The following is a 12,015-nucleotide window of genomic DNA, read 5'->3' as shown; positions in this document are numbered from 1 at the left end:
CGCGTCTCCCAGTTGCTGTATTCCTAGCGTCTGACCTTCTCTTGTATCCAATGTGTTTATGTGGCAAGTCCAGTTGAGTTTCTGGTCAATGGTAACTCCAAGGATGTTCATACTAGGGGATTCAGATCAGTTCAAGTACTGTTCACTGCTTTGAGCAATTGATGATTAATTCTTCAGTACTAACTGCGTCAGCCATTATGTGAACTCACTCACTCACTCACAGGATTGTCTCGCTGATGTTTTTGATTTGATGTCAGTTATTCAGAACTTAAGAAATTGTCGCTAGTCTAGTCCATTTGGTCCTTTGAACCTGCTGCAGCATACAAAGAGGTAATTGCTCATCTGCGACCTCAACTCAACCTTTCCAAGCTGTTCCCTTGATTTCCTTAGAGTCCAAAGATCTGACAACTTCTGTCTTGTACCTTAAACTAGAGGGAGTGCAATGAAGCTTCACCAGGCTGATTTCCGACCTGTGACTAGAGGAAGCATACATTTGCTAGAGTTTAGAAGAATGAGAGGTGATCTCATTTAAATGTTCAGGGTCTTCTCAGGAATGGATGGTGAGGAAATGTTTTCCTTGCTCAGGAAGTCTATAATACCAGGTCACAGTCTCAGAATATGGGGCAGGCCATTTAGGATTGAGATGAGAAGGAATTTCTTTGGAGCTTCCACAGGTCTCTGGGGTGCAGAATTCCATCAAATCAGCCCCTTCTGAGTGAATAAATTCCTCCTCATCACATTGTACTCCCAAGTGAGACCTTCCGAAATGTTCTGTATAATTGCCATGATGTGGAGGTGCCAGTATTGGACTGAGGTGGACCAAATTAAAAATCACACAACGCCAGGTTGTAGTCCAACAGGTTTATTTGGAAATACAAGCTTTTGGAGCACTGCTCCTTTGTCAGGTAGCTGGTAGGGCAGAATGATAGGACACAGAATTTATTGTAGAAGATCAAAATGTCATACAACTAATGTAATGTATTGAACAAACCTAGACTGCCATTAATGAATCGAAACCTGCAACCCATTTTAAGTAATTAAAGACTTTAACAGTCTGATGAAGGAGCAGCACTCCAAAACCTTGTACTTCCAAATAAATCTGTTGGACTGGAAGGATGTTGTGAAACTTGAAAGGGTTCAGAAAAGATTTACAAGGATGTTGCCAGGGTTGGAGGATTTGATCTATAGGGAGAGGCTGAATATGCTGGGGCTGTTTTCCCTGGAGCGTTGGAGGCTGAAGGGTAACCTTTATAGAGGTTTATAAAATCATGAGGGGCATGGATAGGATAAATAGACAAAGTATTTTCCCTGGGGTGGGGTAGTCCAGAACTAGACGGCATAGGTTTAGAGTGAGAGGGGAAAGATATAAAAGTGACCCAGGAGGCAACTTTTTCATGCAGAAGGTGGTGCATGTATGGAATGAGCTGCCAGAGGGAGTGGTGGAGGCTGGTACAATTACAACATTTAAAAGGTATCTGGATGAGTATATGAATAGGAAGGGTTCAGAGGAATATGGGCCAAATGCTAGCAAATCAGACTAGATAAGGTTGGGATATCTGCTTGGCATAGATGAGTTGGACCGAAGGGTCTATTTCCGTGCTGTACATCTCTATGACTCCACGACTGTACCTTGTGTTGTGTGATTTTTAACTTTAACTGTATAATTGCAGTAAGAACATTTGACCAGGAGGTGGAGGCAGTTACCTCTTCCAGAATTAAAGTGTACATTTGCAAGATTTAGATATTATTAATCTACGTGTTCAGAGATGTTGTGACACACTGTTGAACTGGGGTAGGCGGGGGGAGCTTGAACCTAGATCTCCTGGCTCAGGGGTAAGGACACTACCATTGCACTACAAGAATTGATTTATGCTTATTAATTACAGAACTGCCACATAACTGTGTATATTTATCCCTCAATCTGTTGCACCCACTGATCTAATTAAACATGCAACAATGTCACACCTTTTAAGAGATGTCTATTCCTGAGAACATGTGTTAAACTATAACTAAATTAAGCAAAGATTTGCTTGTGAGGAATAGCTAAACTGTACCAAAGATTATTTTAGAAAGGATTTGTGCTTTCACTTTTAAGTTCCATTTCAAATATTTCAATTTTTTTTTAGTTTATTAGCTGTCATGTTCTGGTCCCAGCAGTTGGTAATATTGAACAAGTCATGTGTAGGTTAGGTGGATTAGCCATGGGAAATGTAGAGTTACAGGGATTGGGAAGGGGGATGAGTCTGAGTGGAATGCTCTTCTCAGAGTTCTGTGTGAACCTGTTCAGAATGGCCTGTTTCCACGCTGTAGCATTCTGTGTGATCCATGAAGTCAGAGCTCAGTGAAACCTGCTTGATAGATCATAAGTTTTATTCTTGAAGTTTGTGATTACAGTGTTAGTTAATCACTGATCATGTTCACTTGAGGCTGTCAATATACTTTTAACACAAAATGTTTAGAAAGCAAAACAAAACTGTGACAATTTAGAAAGACCTTCACATAAGCAGAAAATTAAAGATTCATCCCTCTTACTCAACTGACTTTTCCAGCTCTGATGGCTTGAACTCGTTACACAGTTTGAACTATTTGCACAAACTCCCACAGCTCAGAGGCTTCACAAAGAAGCCTTCTCATCTGCCGATATGAAGCTATTCTTCTGAACTGAAATATGATTCTAGTCTATGACCACCTGGCTTTCAGCAGGAGTAAATGTTTCATCCATACACTCTGCCGATAACTTGCTAGTTACTCAACTTAAGCACAATGCATCGTGAATATTTAAATTTCCTGTTCAAAAATGACTTTCTGACCTCTTTTTTTAAAAGGTCACATTCACAGAACCAACAGCATGCACACACACACGCTGAATCTTTAACTCTGATTTCTCTCCACAGATGCTGGCAGATCTGCTGAGCTTTTCAAACAATTTCTGTTTTTCTTTCCAATTTGTAGCATCTACAGTTCTTTCGGTCTTGTATTTCCTTTACATTTGTGCTTTACTGCTGATTAGAATGAAATTAATTGTAATCAGTGTTGGTCACTTCACTGCTGAGCTGTGGGTTGTACAGGGTCATTTTGTTCTTTGAGGTGAGGGTTATCATGTTGACCATCTGGGTTCTGGTGGGTTTGTGGGGGACTGTTAAGGTCTAAAAGCACCTGAAAGCTGTAAGTTGGGTTACTGGCTCAGGACGTTTTGAATCACAGACTGCTTTAAAGAAATTCAGTAGAGAGTTCCTTCCATCAGTAAAGACTTTCAGAGGCCATGACTAAAATCAGTGCCACCTTTGGTATCACCTGGTGCGATCTTACCGAAGGATACTGATTCTGAGAGTGACCGCCTGGTGGGAGACCACTCGTTGGGAGAGGTAGTTGTTGCTGAGGTAGATGGGCACTGCAGAGTGGAATGGTCCTCTGAGGAGTTGCAAATGATTTAAAATGATTATAGTCACCAGCCCCGCATTGTTGGAAGGGTCTGTGGGGAGTTTTAACACGAGGCAGGTGAAATATGAGTTAAGCAACAGGTTTTGTGAGTGGGCAGAAATTTGGCAGATGGTGTATTATCTGGGAAAATGTGAACTTGTCCACCTTAGCAGGAAGAATAGAAAAACAGTATGTAAATGGATATAGAGATTGCAAGACTTGATGAGACAGACGGAAGTGGGTATCCTGGAACATGAATGTCTACATGTTAGTACATATCTGCAGCAAGTAATCAGGAATACATATAGATGATTGATACTTATTGCAAATGGAATGGAATTTAAAAGTAGGGAACTCTGTTCCCCAGAAAGCCCGGGAGGTTAGGCTATTGAATTTATTCAAGGCTGAATTACACAGATTTCTCACAGACAAGAGAGCAGAGGATTATTGGGAAAGGGGACAGATGGGAAAGAGGAGTTGAAGCCACAACCAGATTAGCCTTGACCTTAATGGTGGAGCAGCTGTAAAGGTCTCCTCCCGTTCCTATATCGAGTCCCTGTATTCCTTTATTTTACAGACCATGGTACCCGCCCCATGTTTTATCCTTGACAGAGCAAAGCATCTTTGTTCAAATACTCAATCCCTCTCCCCCAGTGACTGATTCCGGAAGCTTCAGCACAACAGATGTTCCTACTGATAGAGTAGACATTTAGGATAGTATAGCTGAGGTCATTTTTTAAAAGTATTGAGCTTAAGAGTTCCTGGATAGCTGTTGAATAATAGCCACATGTAGAGCAAGTCAGTGCAGAAATAAGATAGAGAAGAAACTAACTGTATTGATCTTTCTAGTGCACAATACTCAAAGAAATGGTGTTAATCATAATATATACTATATCGTATGTAATTTGAAAAAGGCAGTTTGAATATACAGAGTTGAAAAATGTGGTGCTGGAAAAGCACAGCAGGTCAGGCAGTATCCGAGGAGCAGGAGAGTCACCGTTTTGAGCGTGAGCTCTTCATCAGTTCATGCTCAGCAAGTCGATTCTCCTGCTCCTCAGACGCTGTGCTTTTCCAGCACCACATTTTTTGACTCTGATCTCCAGCATCTGCAGTTCTCACTATCTCCTAGTGCGAATGTACAGCCATGCACACTTTCTGGATACAGTGGTTGAACATTGAGTTAGTTGATACAGTGAGTACAAGACTGTACATTAAGTGCAGGTGGGTCAACCAGAAAACTGGTTGAAAGAAATGGAGACCTGAAGGAGGAACCTATTGACTCAAGGCCCCACATTGAAACCTGTGAAATTTGCAGCAATTCCCTCCAATGAGAATTTGTGAATTCTTGTTTGAATATCAAGCTCATTATTTTACCACTTTCATATTTTGTAATGAAACGGAAAGAAATGTAAAACTCTGACAATTCATAAAGGTGGGAGCACTAAACATGTCAGCCAATGTCAGGAGAGATTAAAGTTTTGTTTCAGGGATTGGAGTTTGTTAGAATGAACTGTGACGTTTCTCTGGATCTTTCTTTTCTATTTCAGAATTCTGGCATCTGGAAACTTCTTCGATTCTGAACCAAAACACTTGAATTTTCAGCAGAGGAACTGAGCCCATTCACAGTTACCTCAGCTGTAACTACCCTCCTAATATGGTCTCCCCTCCCCTAATTCTGTCAACTCCTCTAATTCCAGCCCTTTGAGTATTCAAGATGTTCATTGCTCAACCAGTGGTTTGGATTGTTGGCCTCTTTAATTTCCTTTCACCTCTCTCTGACTCTCCAGCTTGCTTTCCTCCTTTATAACACTCCTTAAGACCTTCCTTTTTGACTCAAAGAGTCATACAACATGGAAACAGATCCTTTGGTCCAGCCAATCCATTCCGACCATAATCCCAAACTAAACTAGGCTTACCTGTCTGCGCTTGCCCCATATCCCTCCAAACGTTTCTTATTCATCTACTTATCCAAATGTTTTTTAACTATGCTCACATCCAACACTCCTACAGATGTTCATTCCACACATGAACCACTGTCTGTGGGGAAAAAAATTGTCCCTCATGTCGTTTTTACATCTGTCTCTTGTTTCCAGCATCTGCAGTCATTGTTTCTCCCTAGTTAAAAATGTGCCCCCTAGTCTTGAAATCCCCCATCCTGGGGAAAATGCAACAACCATTAACTCTGTCTATATCCCTTATTTGTTTATAAACTTCTATCAGATCAGATCACCTCTTAATCTCCTGTGCTCCAGTGAAAAAATTCCCAGCTTATCCAGCCTTTCCTTACAATGCAACCTTCCATACCCGGCAACATCCTGATAAATCTTTTCCAACTTACTAAAATCCTTTCTATAACAGCGAGACCTGAATTAGGCACAATACTCATTGGTCATTGAATCTAATATCTCCTTCCGTGCCATAATGTCAAGTTCTGGTTTATTTTACAGTCCTGTGGAGCACCTTGTAAGTTTCACTGTCTTAAACACTCTATGTAGCTCTAAAGTGTTGTAGCAACTGCCTGACCCTGTACTCCAGCTGTAATTTTCCGTACCTCCACTCGATTATTCCTCTGAATAGGCTAGGGCTGTTTTCCCTGGAGCATTGGAGGCTGAGGGGTGACCTTATAGAGGTTACAAAATTGAGGGGCATCGACAGGAAAAATAGACAAAGTCTTTCCCTGGGGTCAGGGAGTCCAGAACTGGAGGGCATAGGTTTAGGGTGAGAGGGGAAAGATATAAAAGAGACCTACGGGGCAACTTTTTCACACAGAGGGTGGTACGTGTATGGAATGAGCTGCCAGAGGAAGTGGTGGTGGCTGGTACAATTGCAACATTTAAACAACATTTGGCTGGGTAAATGAATAGGAAGGGTTTGGAGGGATATGGGCCGGGTGCTGGCAGGTGGGACTAGATTGGGTTGTGATATCTGGTCGGCATGGACGGGTTGGACTGAAGGGTCTGTTTCCGTGCTGTACATTTCTATGACTCTCTGTTGTTGTCATCAGCCCAGTTTCGCTTGCTTGCACCTCAGTGTCCTACTCCAAGTATTATCAGTCGAAAGCTCCCTTTTGTCTCACTGCTGTTTATGGCTGACATTGTTGCCTCACTGTACATGGAAACTCCTGCAGTTGAGATTCCCACTCTGTGGGTAGGGGCCATGTACTGACTGCCCTTGTTTGTCAGACCACACTGAGAGGAGAGAAATGTAGGTTAAATGGTTAATAAACATATGGATGAAAATAGAGTCATGTAGGATAGATAGGCTTCAGATTGGTTCCACAGGTCGGCGCAACATTGAGGGCCGAAGGGCCTGTACTGTGCTGTAATGCTCTATGTTAACTTTTGAGAATGTGCAAAGGAAGATGTGTGAATGGTCACCTGGTGATCAAGAGACTATGAAGAGACAACCAACAGTCAAGACATGAAACAAAAACAGAAATAGCTAGTGAAACTCAGCAGGGCTGGTAGCACGTGTGGTGAGAGAAAGGAGTTAACATCTTGAGTCTGGTGATCTTTCATTAGGTCTCTCCCCACAGATGCAGCCAGACCTGCTGAATAGTATTTGTTTTTGTTTCAGATCTCCAGCATCCACAGTTCTTTGTTTTATTTTAGTCCTAGACATGGAGCTGAATCTGAATGTACACAGCTCGTATGTTATAAGACAAGAATTATCTTGAGAAGTCCCTCAGTCTCTGCTAACATCACTTTCAATATGGCTGAAGACTCCATGTGACAACACCAAATAAGTGGGTCTAGCGTGTCAAAAACAGGCTGGAATAGGGAAACAGGACTGAGGAGAGAAACCATAGGCTACTTTTTGTCAACTAATATTGACAAAGGCTCCTCTGATCCATTCTCACTTTCATCTAATTTTCACCAATGAACGTAAAACCAAAATAAATCACTGTGCAAATCTTAATATTTAGCTCACCTATTCAAAACACTAAGGTGAGCAAGGGCTTGCTGTTTATACTTTGTGTCCTGTTTATCTTTTTAACTAATTTCTTTCAAACAGGAATGCACGTCCCACCTGCATCATACAGCCTTGTTTGTTTCAGTGAATTGGAGAGTTTTCATAGACTTTCACCCCGCAGTCACAAACAGTCTCGGCAGGAAGCTCAAATGTTGTAATATCTTGTGTTTACCAGCTCAGAAGTGAGCTCTTTAATTTTTTTTCCGCTCCAAATCTTTGAACTATAGTTTACAGTACATGAGGTTGTTAAACAGACACACTTCTCAAATCTTTTTTAGATCACACACCTGAGATTTCCTGTCTAACAGTACACAAACACTATGTCAACTTGATTTTCTTCATCCCGTGCACCACCCCTTTTAAAATGTACATTGCATTTTCAGGAAATGTCTTGTTTTGAACAATTATGCGTATTATCTAAACAGTGGGATTGCAGAGCTCTGAGATGCAGATGTTCCTAGTGCATGGATTGTCAAACGACGTGCATGTAAGTGTAGCAAGTAGTCAGGAAAACTAATAGAATGCTACTATTTATTGTGAGAGGAATTGGATGCAAGAGTAAGGACAGCATGCTTCAGTAACACAGGACATTGGCGAGATCACATCTAGATTACTGCATATGAAAGGAATCTTTTTATTAAAAGAGGGATGTAGCTGTGTTGGAAGGTTTCCTAGTCTAAAGAAAGGAATGGGCAAGAACTGAAAACAAAAAAATGCTGGAGATCACAATGGGTCAGGCAGCATCCATGGAGACAAAGCCAAACTAACATTCGAGTCTCGATAACTCTTCACCTGATGAAGCGTCATCTGGACTCAAAATGTTAGGTTTCTCTTTCTCTCTCTCTCTCTCTCTCTCTCTCCATGAATACTGCCTGACCTGCTGTGATCCCCAGCATTTTTGCTTTTCAGTTCAGATTCCAGTATCTGCAGTAAATTGCTCCTACAAAATGGAATGGGCAAGTTGTCTTTTGAGGAAATGTTTGACAGACTAGGTTAGCATCTGCTGGAGTTTAAAAGAGCAGCAAAAAGACTAAGGATCTTGACAGACAGATGTGGAAAGGATGTTTCCTGTTGTGAGTGAATCTAGAACTAGGGGTCACAGTTTAAAAATAAAAGATCATTGAAGACAGTGATGAGGAGAATTATTTCCTCTGAGAACGTGACGAGTCTTGGAAACCCGCTTCTGCAAAAGGCGATGGAAGCAGAGTCCTTGACTATCATGTAAGATGGGATGGATTTTTAACCGGAGAGGAAAGGCATCAGGGTGTAGGCAGGAATATGAAGCACTCAGATTAATGAAATGGTGGAGAAGGCTCAAGGAGACAAGGGGCCTGTTCCTGCTCTTATATTTGTCAATCCATTCAGGCTGTCCTTCATTTTGTTCATTCATTAACCTGATAATTTTATCTTGCATTATAGGTTCCAAAAGTTGACTCACAAGTGGTTTTACCCTGATTGGATTATACTTCCTGGTCTCTATTTGTTGAACAGAGACATTTATGCAGATATTCTGTGCAAAATCATCTCTCTGAAATGTAATATTTCGTCATTCTACTGTGTATCACTGCAGTGAATGTAGCTGTTGTGAAGAACTAGCTGTTTGACCACTTGGATTTAAAGTTATGTTTGGACCGGTAAATGTACAATACCAAAATTATACTTCTAATGTTCCTGCTTATCAATGCAATGTTTTGTGTGATTTGGAAACTTTGGTACATATATGTATTAGTGTTGAGAGTGTGGTGCTGGAAAAACACAACAGGTCAGGCAGCATCCGAAGAGCAGGAGAATCGAAGTTTCGGGCATTCCCGATGAAGGGCTTATGCCCGAAATGTTGATTCTCCTGCTCCTCGGATGCTGCCTGACCTGCTGTTTTTTTTCCAGCGCCACACTGTCAACTCTGATCTCCTGCATCTGCGGTCCTCACTTTCTCCTAGTTGATTTTAACCTCACTACAAAGCCTCTTTCAAGGATGCCTACCTTGAAGAAGTTCTCTACCTCTCTCTACAAGGATCTCAGTGAGTCTCTCTCTCACTGCACCACCAAGGTCATCTCCTCTGCCCTGAAGCCTTTCAGTCACGTCCTGAAGCAGACTGGCTACCACAACCACATCTGCTTCCATTCCTGATGAAGGGCTTATGCCTGAAACATCAATTCTCCTGCTGCTCAGATGCTGCCTGACCTGCTGTGCTTTTCCAGCACCACACTCTGGACTCTGAATCCCAGCATCTGCAGTCCTCAGATTTCTCCTACATATATGTACTCGTAGTTTTGCTTTTGCTTTTCCTTGGAAAGAACATCAACTTGAAACGTTAACTCTGATCTTCTCTCCACAGGTGCTGCCTGACCCGCTGAATATTTGCAGCACTTTCTGTTTGCATTTTATCCCTGTTCCCTTGCCATTGGAGTTTGGAATTCACACTGGTTATGCGACTTGATCTGCTTTAGCTTGGTATTTATGAAAGAGGAATGGAGGCTGGACATTTGGCATGACAGCTGGAGGAAGGGAGCCATCATTTTACACTGACGCTGCAATTATTTTATGACTTGTAGATTAGTGCTTCTCATGGAGAATCAAATTTCCCATCAGTTTGGACCTGAAGCACCAAAAGTGCAGACCAAATTTGATGAATAGATACTTGAATAATGTATGGTAGAGTATGAGTTATATACAGTAATGTATAGTATAGATGAGTGATATATGTTGTGGTAATGTACTGTATATGCACCTGACGAAGGAGCAGCACTCATGTGATTTTAAATAAATCTGTTGGACTATAACTTGGTGTCGTGTGACTTCTGACTTTGTCCACCCCAGTCCAACACTGTCACCTCCACATCATGGGCTATATATAGTAATGTACTTTATGCACGGTGGCTCAGTGGTTAGCACTACTGCCTCACAGTGCCAGGGGCCCGGTTTCAAATCCCACCTCGGGCAACGGTCTGTGTGGAGTTTGCATGTTCTCCCCGTGTCTGCGTGGGTTTACTCCGGGTGTTCCAGTTTCCTCCCATAGTCCAAAGATGTGCAGGTCAGGTGAATTGGCCATGCTAAATTGCCCGTAGTGTTAGATGCATTAGTCAGGGGTGAATGTAGGGGAAAGGGTCTGGGTGGGTCGGTGTGGATGTGTTGGGCTGAAGGGCCTGTTTCCACACTGTAGGGAATCTAATCTAATATTATATATATATATAGGTTATATACAGTAAAGTACTGTATACATGGGTTACATATGGTAATGTAATTTATATATGGATTACATTTAGTAAAGTACTATATAATTGGTTTTATATAGTAATGTACTTCATATATGGATTATTTGCAGTAAAGTACTGTATACATAGGTTATATATGGTAATATACTTTATATATAGATTATGTGCAGTAAAGTGTTGTATACATGGGTTATATATGGTAATGTACTTTATATATAGATTATATACAGTAAAGTACTATATGCATGGGTTATATATGGTAATATACTGTATACATGGGTTATATAATTAGAATAATGATATAAAGAACACAAGTTGAAATCCCACCAGGGTCCAGACTGAGAATTTGAATTCAGTATGAAATGTCTAGAAATGAAAATTTGTTGTCATTGAAATTAACCACAAGGCCATCAATTTGTTATCGAAACCCCAGCGATTCGTTCATATCCTTTCAGAAAAGAAGCCTGACATCTTTTACCCAGTCCAAACTATCAATGATTCCTGACACACCCCAATTATTGTCTGAAAGTAGGGCAAAAGGCTTGTTGGTGATGGCCACAAGACAGAATGAAAAGTGTATTCTGACCTTCCGTATCTAACTGGATATTAGTATCAGAAAACAATACAACATTGTTTTTCTGTAAATCATTTGAGTGATCATTTCACATTGATTTTGACCCCACCCATCCACCTGCTATAGATGAAGCAGTTTGTGCATTTCTTACATTGGAGAGCATTGCACAATCTTTGTGGAGACCAAGACCCACCTTCACACAGAGGACACCCCAACCCCACCAAAGTTAGGTCCAGTGATGCTATCACATTACTGAGTGCTGGGTGCTATAGATTAAGAATAGACAGAACAGGTCAAAACTGGGCTTCCATGAAGTACTGTGGACCATCAACAGCAGCAGAATTGCATTGCACCACTGTCTCTACTCTCAAGGCCCTGCATACGCCCTCTCTACTATTACCATCATGACAGAGGATCAACACTAGGGCATGCCAGGAACAGCACTGATGTATCTGAAAATGAGACATCAACCTGGCAGCTCAGGATTATGTGCATTCTAAATAGGAGGCATACCATGCTGGAGATTGCTGTGATCCTAATAGAAAATCATCAAATCTCATCCAGTTGGGACTTGTAGTGCATATAGAGTCATAGAGGTGTACAGCATGGAAACAGACCCTTCGGTCCAACCCGTCCATGCCGACCAGATATCCCAACCCTATCTAGTCCCACCTGCCAGCACCCGGCCCATATCCCTCCAAACCCTTCCTGTTCATATACCCATCCAAATGCCTCTTAAATGTTGCAATTGTACCAGCCTCCACCACATCCTCTGGCAGCTCATTCCATACATTCACCACCGTCTGTGTGAAAATGTTGCCCCTTAGGTCCCTTTT

The sequence above is a fragment of the Chiloscyllium plagiosum genome, unplaced genomic scaffold, assembly GCF_037043375.1.
Source record: "Chiloscyllium plagiosum isolate Xiang-an unplaced genomic scaffold, Cpla_swu_hap1 HiC_scaffold_19, whole genome shotgun sequence".
Classification (NCBI taxonomy): Eukaryota; Metazoa; Chordata; class Chondrichthyes; order Orectolobiformes; family Hemiscylliidae; genus Chiloscyllium; species Chiloscyllium plagiosum.
Note: the sequence above shows the minus strand (reverse complement) of the source record.